Here is a 10,725-nt window from a genome sequence, read left to right on the forward strand (position 1 = left end):
TCACTGCTGCAGCCAGAGGAAAGGACACTGAGGACAAGGTTGGCCACAGAACGTTGGCTTCCAGCTTGCATGACATCATAAAACTGTCTTTGGAAAAGAATTAATTGAGCCGATGTCAGCAGGTGCAAAGCAAGGCCCCTTTTCCATCATCTCCTCAGTTTCCTGCAGCGTTTTCCCAGGATCACAGAGCTCTCCCTGACCCTCCCACCAAACTGATGGAAGAACTCATCACACACCACTTTGGGTCCAGGGTGTTGGTTCCTCTGTGACTGTAAACTAACCTGCCCTCCAAAACAGCCATCCTGCTCTTCCCCACCTCCCATCCTTGATTCCAGACAATCTGGGGCTCTGTTTGCCTTCTGAGCAAGCTCGTGTTGGCCCCTGTGTGCTGGTGGGCACAGACCACACCAGCTGCTCTGTGTGGCCAGATCTGTTTTCACCTGGCTGGGTTTGCAGTTCTGGGCAGCTGCAGAAGAGCAGCCACTGGTGAGAGTGAAGGTGACAGGGACACCTGGCCATGCAGGAGGGACAGAGCCACATCTCACAGCGAGCTCAGCACTCTCCAAGTGAAAAAAAGTGATGTTTAACATGTTCCTTTCCGCTGGGGAATAACAGGCCCTGTGTGTTCCCTTCTCTTTTCTGTCGTTTGTCATCTTTTTAGAGCAGCGCTGTTAGAGGGAGAAAATGCCTTGATAACAGGCATAACACACTTCTTGGGGATGTGCTGATCTGCAGGATTGCAGGGAATCTGCTGCTGGGAATGCTGGAGGGAGATGCAGGTCACCCCAGAGCAGCAAGAAACACCTTGTTAAAGCAGTGAATTCTGCACACAATCCACCTGTGCTAAGGGTTTTCAGCCTTTTAAATCTGACCCTGCAGAATTCTGTAGAGATTCCCCCTGGATGTTGAAAATCTTGCTAATAAAAGAATTACAAGTGGGGGAAGAGATTAATCACATGTGGCACATAATCGTAGTAAATAACCTTCAACCTCGTGCTGGCAATTTTATTGTGCTTGCAGTTTATTGTGAGCAAAAATAATAATAAAAAAAAATACTCTTAATTGCCTTCAAAATGTATTTGCATCTGCTCTTCACTGAAGACAAAAACAGCCCAGTTTGCTCAGAATCAGGGATTGAGACTTGGAAGGCAGGAGGGGAAGGCCACTGTTGGCTTTCCTTTGGCTGATGGCTCAGAGAGGCTGTGTAAGAGCAGATACTCCATACCCAACTAAACTGCACTGTTACTTTCCCTTGGTTGCCCAATAGTAAAATATTTTAGTCCTCTGAAGAGTAAATAACCAGCTCAAGTGTGGGATGCAGTATTTTAGCTAAACCCACTTTTCATCTCCTCACCTAAATCGTATTTTATTGGATTGAGAGGGTGTTTTCACCCACAACCTGAGACTGAGCCAGGACATGGTGTTGGAGTGAAGAGCACAAACTCAACAAGATTTCACACAACCTGTCCTCCAGGCTCAGGACGACTCCTTGAGTCACTAAAAGGTGGCAAAGAGAAGAGCAGCAGTTTGGGTTCCATACAGGAGTAAACTGGAAATGGATCGGGGGCTCTGAGATCCAGAGAGAAGGGCATAAACTTGCCCCCACTGCCCCTGACAATGTGGAACATCAGCGATAAAGAAGAATTTGAGTTCAAATCAGGCAACTCTTTTTGCTTCATACTGGCAACCTTGAAAATCAGGCTGAGGCCAAACCACTGCGATGAAATTCCTGAAACTACTGGGATAAACAAGTGAGGGCTGTTCTGGCAAGTCTCTACCACAGCTGTGCCCTGCATGGGGACAGGACAGGTCCCTGTGTCCATCCCACCATCCTACAAATCCTCATGGTGGGAAAAGCACACAGAAATGTGGGGCTGGAGCAGGGAGGAGCCTCCCAACCCACCCAGTGCACCAGGAGTGGCTGTTTTTTCCTGCACTGTGATCCTGTTTTGCCCCAAGGAATTCCTGAATTCCTGCTGCTGCAGCTGCAGTTTGCCTCCTCCTGCTCCCTGTGCTGACTGCACAGTGCTCACAGCCACAGAACCCCACACCTGGAGGGCAGGGAGAATGTGCTGCTGTGGGATTTGTGTCTTCAGGAAAAGCCAGAGGCTGCCATGGGATTTCTCCCTTCAGGAAAAGCCAGAGTGCCTGAGCTGGAGATGCCAACACTGTCACACACAGCCCATGCTCAAACAGGGGCACTGAATGAATCCCTGCAGGAAAAGTCATTCCATTACCCCACCTGCTCTTATTCCTCATCACATTTTTGCCCTTTGTTATATTTCCTATCGGTATGAAAGCAACAACAAAACACTAATTTTCCTTTTTAGGGAGATACAGGAGATTTACCATTAAATTTGTGCTGCTGTAGAGTCGTGTCAAGCAGACCAAAGGAATGTTGCAGCATAATAAAAGCATCATAACACTTTTTGGAAATATGTGAAAATAAAAATCTTTGGAAAATGTGGAATAGATCATTAAGTAAAATACTCAAAAGTGACTTAAATGACTTAAGAGCTTACAGCTCATTAGCTTCGGTGGTGTGACAGGTTCAAAATCAGGTAAATGAGATTTTTTTTCTTGGGTGCATCTGGAAGCATTAACTATCCTTAAATTCTCAGCAGCTGTGAAACATTTTATGTGGAATTTTAGAACACAGATTTTATTTTTTTTTTTTTTTTCAAAAATCACTTGAAACCATAATTTTTTATCCCCATTATGGGAGCAGGGGGATGGAATCTAAAATCTAAATCATATCCTCCTCAGTGGAGACACTGATTTGCAGTGATTAAAGGTTAAAAAAAAAAAATAAAAAAAATAAAAACTTTAAAAACTGCAACTCCAGCTTTCTGCTCACAACTGGAGTAAAAGTTCACAGATGCCATGACACTTCTAAATATCCACTGAGCTGCACTTCAATGACCTTTGTGGGACTCTTCCAGCTCAGGATATTCTATGATTCTATAACTGGTATTTTTCATAATGATCAAATTTTACTGATTTCCCTCTGGTTGGTTGGAGCCCAGGATGCATTTCCAGACAGCTGCACCCAGGGCTGGCACTGGGAGGATTTTAAGGTCCCTCCCAACCCAAACCATTCCACAATTCCATAATAATCAATTTTACTGGGTCTTTCCTCTTTGGTGGAACAAAACCATGGCTGTTTTGACATGAGTTTGTAAAAAAGGCACGAATAAATCTGGTCCTGACAGCACCATCTCCCTGCCTGGACTCACATCACAACAAAACCTCTGCCAGTTTTTATAGGAAACAGAGCTGAACCCCAGTGCTGCATTAATGACCCACACAAACTGCAGAGCAAAGCACAGCCCAACATTCTGCTGATAAAAATACACAGGGGCAGCATCTGCAGAGCCTCATGTTAGGGTTTGTTCTGAAAACACAGCCCAGAGAGCCCTGGCTGTGCCTGCCCCACTCCTCCCCTGCCCAGGAGAAACTCAAACATCACACAGATCCTCAGGCTGGTCCTAACCCAGCCCAAACATCACACAGATCCTCAGGCTGGTCCTAACCCAGCCCAAACATCACACAGATCCTCAGACTGGTCCTAATCAAGGTCAAACATCACACAGATCCTCAGACTGGTCCTAACCTCTTGGGTTGGTTTTCTCACCCAAAATTCAGGTTGTTTAAAGTCCTTGTCCCTCTAAAAGCCCCGAGTCGTGTTGGTACAAAGAAGTGGAGTCTTCAAGGCCTTGTTTTCTGGTTTCTCGTGATGTTTATTATTTGATATCTCAGAGTTTTCTCCGCTCCCAGCCGAGGTCTGGGCAGGGCTGGGACATGAGGGGACTGACCATTGATGGGGCATCACCTCACATTTATACAGATTATATAAATGTGTGGGGTATTTACAATTTCACACCAATGCCCAGGGCTCACACTAAAAGGGTCATTTCTGCTCTGACCCAACCCACTGTCACTGCCCTGTGCCATCACCACCCCAGGGGATGGAGGGCGGGGGAGAAGGAGAGGGACACGAGGCACCACCCAAATCCCACCATCCTGTCCCCCATTTACCTCTATTCTATGAACCCCAAAACTACTGAATTTTGCATCTTCTCCTGTGCTAAACTACTGTTTTCACTTCCTGGTGATTTGCAATTCCTCTCCTTATGCTGGAAGTTTCTCCCATGGACTAAAACCAAACCCAGTGTTTTCCTGGGCTGTGCCAAGGTCTCCAACCCCCTGGACCAGCTCCACACCCCCTGCCCAGGGCTCAAACTCCCTTTCCCAGGTCTCAGCTCATCCAAAGGGATGTCCTGGACTCCAACACTAACCAAGCTCAGACATCACACAGCTCCTCAGGCTGGTCCTAACCAAGCCCAAACATCAGACAGATCCTCAGCCTGGTCCTAACCAAGCTCAGACATCACACAGCTCCTCAGCCTGGCCCCAATCTGGTTTGGAGGACAATTAAAGGAAGGTGCAGATGTTTAAGTGCAGCACTCTGAGGAGATCCTGCAATAGCAACAGCTACTTAACAGTTTGCAAGTCCCTGAACAGCAGCTCCGAGCAGGTTTGGTGGGAAACGGGGCCGTTTGCAGTTATTGGAGTGCTCCCTGTGCTCCCCCAGGGGGAAGCTTTGCTGCCACACATCCCTGGGGATTAATGCCAGAGAAGTGGATTCTGTGCCTTCCACATTCCTTCATGTCAAGGCTGATGCTGATAGCAAAGCTACAAACCCTCAAGGTTATCAACCACAATGAACTTTTTTTTTTTTCCTTGAGCTGTTTATCAGAGGAGACTGGGAGAGTTATGCTGCAGCTTCAGTTATATTTTAATGGAATCTGGACACCTAATTTCCTTTTGGCCCAATTTGAAAATCCCATTCTCAGTTAGTTTGCTTTCCCCGGTGATTCATTCTCCTCCACATAATTGTATGAATTGAACTTACACAGGGGCCCTGATCCTTATCTCCCCAGAGTCAATAAGAGCTGCACTGCTGTTACAGGTACCAGCTCATCCCCACTGCCTTCTCCAGCTGCCTCTGAGTTTATTGAGGAGACTGCCTTGAGAGACAGAGCCCAGGACAAAGGCAGCCAAAAAATGGACCAAAAGAGATGCCACAAACCATGTACAAGGGCATGTTCTTTCTTTCTAAGCCTTTCCTGTTGATTTCTCCCATTTTCACATTTTTAACCAAACTTTATTTACTTTATTTTTCCCCCTGCCAAATTTCTGATGTGTCAAAATCTCTGCTGACTTTTAGCTGCACCAAGCAGAAACAAAAAGCTAAATCCAGACATCACCTATAACCCATTCACACCTATAGCTCACTTTTTAAATGTAATTACACTAAAAATTCATTCTCTCTGAGCAAAGAAATTCTACACACAGCTCTGCCCTCCCTCCCTCTGCTGAGGTAAAGAGGATGGCACCTGTTTCTACTAAAGATCCACAACACTCCAGTTACCCCAGCACAAAGAACAGGACCTGTGTCAATGCTGGATTCTCCTCTCACATTTATCCAGTCACCAAACACGAGCCTAATAACACAAGCTGAAATAATCAGCACAGATAAAATAGATACTTCGACTACTTTGCCCGCAGCAAATAATTTAAAAGCCATTTAATAATTCAAATCATATGCAAAACAAGATATTGTAGTATTTAATATCGAGTTTTCTTATCTCTATAGAGAAGTCAGCGTGGAAAGCATCAGTGCTGGGTGGCAGGAGCCACTGAATAAATGGAATTAAAGGGTTAATAGATGAAAAGAGCTGAAATGTTAAAGAGCCCCAAATATTCTCCAAGACTTTTAAGCCAAAAATTCTTTCTGTTGCATGTTCTTTGCCATGACTCCAGAGGTCTTGTCCTTGTGAAGTTCCTAAAGCTCTGCTGCTGGAAACCACCTCCATCCCTCTCCTGAGCACACAGGACCTTCAAGATCTCATCTCAGAGACAAGAGCTTCTTCATTTTCTTATCCCTCGACGTTCTGAGCGGGGAGAAACGGTTTACACATAAAATCATTAATCTTAATGCTTTTCCAATAGTCTGTGTGATTGTTCTAACCTCTGCCATGAGTGAAAGCAAAGCTGTCAAGGAATGAAAGGGCAAATAAATCCTCCCCAATTCATCCTGGAGATGAAGCCTGGGAAACCTCCAGCCTCTCAATCAGCACGCCCATGTCCCTGATTTACTCGGAGCTAAACAGATTTCTTATCATTTCATTTGGAGAGGTGAGTGATTGATGGCTGGGGGCAGGAGCGGTGTCAGGAATGATCCCGATCCTGCCAAGTGAGGAGACACGGATTTGTTGGAAATACAGCTCCTCTCCCTTCAGCATTTGGGATAGAGGCTCCAAAAAAAAAAAAAAAAAAACAAAACCTGTGGGGATGACAGAGAGGAGTCAAACTGCTGTTTGAGCAAAGCTGCATCTTTTTAGGAAAAGGCAGAGACAATTTCCAGGTTGATAGATGTTGAAAACACGACAGCCTTTGAGAGAAGCAGCAAAGGAACGTTGAGGGTTTGAGGCAAGGAAAGTGAAGCAGCTCCAGTCATCATGGTTTGTATTTAATGTCAAGAAGTAATAAATCTCCTTTATAATTTGAGTGTTCCTAAGTCTGCCCACTGTTCAGACTCTCATTAATTCTGGATTTTCCGTTGTGAACTCCTGGTGGAGGGGGCTGCACACCTGGATGTGCACAATCCCAAAGTGTTCGCTAGGAATTAACCAAACACCCACCAAAATATAAATTCCTGCTGATTCCATTCCTGTGACAGCTTCTACCCCAACATGGCTCCTCCTTAAAATTAGCAATGAACTCCTTGCTCCAACACAATTTGCACTGTGACAAAGGAGAGTTTTGCTCAAATAAAAATTTCAGTGTTTGACTTGCAAGTTGTTCATGTCACGGAGACGTGGCTGGGAGACTGATGAGATTCTCGCTGCTCCAATTGTAATTCTGCCCAGGAAAATGGTGTCCCCTTCCATGGAAAATAGCAATAAATCACATGTACATATTCCTGTCGTGTGAGGCAGGTGGAAAAGTGCTCTCAGTACAATAATTTTGGTTTGACTTTGCGTTTATTTCTTTATCTCCTCTATTTTAGTGCCATTTACACTACGACAGAACTAAAGAGAAAAATCATCAGCTGGAAGGGATCCACAAGGATCATCCAAGTCCAGCTCCTGTCCCTGCACAGACACCCCAAATCCCAACTCTGGGCATTCCTGGGAATGGTGTCCAAATGTTCCTGGAGTTCTGGAATGTTCCCATTCCCTGGGGAAAGAACCTTTCCCTGCTCTCCAACCTAACAAAAAGAATTAAATTTTGTATATAGAGTTGCCATTTTAAAAAAAAAGAGCTGGAATGTGTAAATATCATCAAGCTTCAGTGCCCCAGGTATAAAATGACTTTTTGTGGGGGAAAAAAAAAATAAAAATCCATTACAATTACACGGAAAAATAGGGAATAAAAATGAGCCAACACTGGAACTGGGACACAGGGACAGGATCTCACTTGAGTGAAAATTCCATCAGTAATTAACAGCTCCTGGGGACAAGGAGCAGTAAAACCCTGGCTGGAGTGAGAAATCTTTATTACACCACTACAAGACATATAACTACACATAAATAGAAAATATTTACATCCTCCTAAATGTATAAGTTAAAAAAACCCCTAGAGATAAATAATAAAATGTACAAGGTTTGGGTTCTGTGGACCTTGAGGAACACCCAGTTCCAACCTCCTGCCCCAGGAAGGTTCCACTTCCACCTGTCCAAAAATCTGCAAACAAATCCAAGCACTGTATCCAGTGTCCTGGAGCAGATCCACTGGGATCTCCTGCACTCCCATTTCCTCAGCATCTCCCTCTCCTGCATCTTCATCTTCTTCATCTTCTTCTTCTTCTCCCTCTTCTCCTTCTCTTTCTCCTTCTCCTTCTCCTCCCTCCCCTTCCCCTTCTCCTTCATTCTGCTTTTGGCTGCTAAAAATAATAATGGCACAAGAAAGTGGATTGAAAATTATAAAACTTATCCTCCTGTTCAGCAACTGCAACCACAGCCAAGGAGAAGGAGCAGCCTGGGCTGTGGAAGGTGTCCCTGCCTGTGCCAGGGATGGAGCTGGATGGGCTGGGAGGATCCTTCCAACCCAAAATATTCTGGAATTCTGTGTCTAACATGAACACAATTAGGAGAAAGGAGCTGTTCAATACAATCCTGTGACATCCAGGACATTCCTCATTATCCCATGTCCCATACCCACACAGAGTGGGGCTTGCTGTGATCTCTCGTGAGCCTCTTTTTAAAATCTTTAAATTTTTAATTCCTTTTTTTTTTTTATGAAATGCAATGCTGCTGTTCAGACACAAATCTTTCATTCTGCATGCAAGCCAGGCTGTGACAGTCACTAACACCCAGAATTAGCATGCAGCTAGGAGCACATTTAAATTTATCCCAAATTGATGTGGAATCCTCTGACAAATGTCTGTCAGGAGGCGGACAGGACCCGAGTTCCACATCCCTCGGCACGTCGCCTTTCTACAGGTTTTAGGTCACTCCAAGACAGGAATGGTCATTATCTTTTCAATAAAAAATGATATAAAAGTTTCTAGGTGGTTCCAGCGTGTCCAATTATCCAACCCTCTCCTGGGAGGAGTGTCAGTGAACAAGGGTCTGTCATCAGAGCAGTCACTGTCAGGAGCAGCTCAAACAAAACACTCGATGCTTTTTAACCATGAACCACCTCCAATCTTCTGTATCAATTAGATAAAAAGCACAAAAGGAGTGAGGCATTAATTAGGAGAACGTGGCCCCGGTGCAGGAGAGGGGAGAGCTGGGGAGGAAAGCAAACACCACTTGCTCTAAGAGCTCCAGGGGGAGGATTTTCACCCTTTCCCTCATTTCCAGCAGTGCTGGGTCAGCCCAGCCAACAGCAGGTTGTCACTCCCTGCTCCAGGGAAAGGGAGATAAAAGCTTTCAGAGAACAGGTACAAACACAGTCCTGGGCCATGGTGACAGAGCCAAGCCTAGAGCTGTCAGCATCAGCCTATAGGTGACACCTGGAGCCCTTTAGCTCTGCTTACGATGCATTATATACTTTTATTTATTATATATTTTTATTTATTATATACTTTTATTTACTGAGCATCTTAATAACCAACCAGCACCACACACAACACCTTCACCATCACCTCCAGCCTGTCTTAACCACAGTCATCACCATATTACCAGGTACTCTATCAGGATTTCAGTATTTCACCTCCTCCCTTCCCCATCTGCAGCACAGTTATTCTCTACATTGCTCTTTGTGAAACCAAAGGATTTATTGATATTATTTCCATAGTCCAGTGAAGCTTTAATCCACACAGGGAAAATAATGCAAATCCCATCATTTGTTGGCCTCGATTTTTTTCCAGACATTTGAAAGTCAGGACTAATATTGTAAAAATCATCCAGAGCTGCCCCAGCAGAAGAGAATCTGCATAAGAAAAACAGCTCTGTAGAAGTGAGGGCTTCATCTGTATATTCATAAATAGGCAATATTACATTTTTTATTATTATTTCAACATACAAGCTTCACTTCTGTAGCAGATTCCTGCAACATTTAACATCCAAAATAACAATAATTTCTGACAATTCATCAATTCTATGCAGCCAAACTGAGACATGGTATTTCTTACAGCCTGGATTTCGTGAGGAAAAACCCTTTTTCCTCAACACTATTCTTTTGAATAATTAGTTCATTGACATTCCTTGTGCTAAAGAAAATATCATTAGTAATTTACAGAAGTTGCACGAAGAATAATAAGAGTTCAGAAAACCCAGTGTGAGATAAATGAAACCCACAGGTCCCTGAGAAATCATTAAAAGGCAGCACTAATGATATGCACAAGAATGATCCTCCAGCCCCATGTCAGACCACCCTTAACTCAAATATTTGATCCTGGATAAAACCTCTGCTTTGGTTTTTGGTTTAGAGAGATGCTGGGAGTGGTTTAGAAACCAGAATTAAACATTTCCACGTTTTGGATCCTTCCAACCCTGTTCTGCCCCTGTGCTCCCATTAACAGGGGCTGAGTTTCCTCTCTCCTCCAGCCACAAAATCCTTTTTTTTTATTTCAGATCTCTCCCCATTCTCTCACACCTCAGAGACACAACCTTGCACTGCCCGTGCTGTCACTGACTTCATCTGTTTGCTTTCATCACTCCATTTGCACATCCTTAGCATATTATTTTTATTATTATTATTATTATTGCTCCTCACCGAGCTGCAGCCCAGAAATGTGTGAGTTTTGAACATGGATGGAAAATTGCTGTGAAATAACACTCCTGAGTCCCGTAAGGAGAGGCTGAGGGAGCTGGAAAGGGGCTGAGCCTGGGGGAAAGGAGCTCAGGGGGGATTTTGTGGCTCTGCACAGGAGGGGACAGCCAGGGGAATTTGGGATCTGCTCCCAGGGAACCCGAGGAGAGGGAATGGTGTCAATTCTGGAGGAATTTCTCCATGGAAAGGGTTGGAAGTGCCCAGGGAGGTTTGGATCCCCATCCCTGGAGGTGCCCAAGGAATTCCTGGAGGTGGCACTCAGAGCTCTGGGCTGGGGACAAGGTGAAGATCAAGCACAGCTGGGACTCTGTGGTCAGGGAGGGCTTTGCCAGCCTGAATAACTCTGTGATTTTATTAGAAATTATAAATTCCCAGGAATAAAGAGCTGGGAGTGAGTGGGTGGACACCGATGAGTGCCAGGGACACCTCTGGGATGTG

The sequence above is a fragment of the Zosterops lateralis genome (genome assembly GCF_965231275.1).
Source record: "Zosterops lateralis genome assembly, chromosome: 11".
Classification (NCBI taxonomy): domain Eukaryota; kingdom Metazoa; phylum Chordata; class Aves; order Passeriformes; family Zosteropidae; genus Zosterops; species Zosterops lateralis.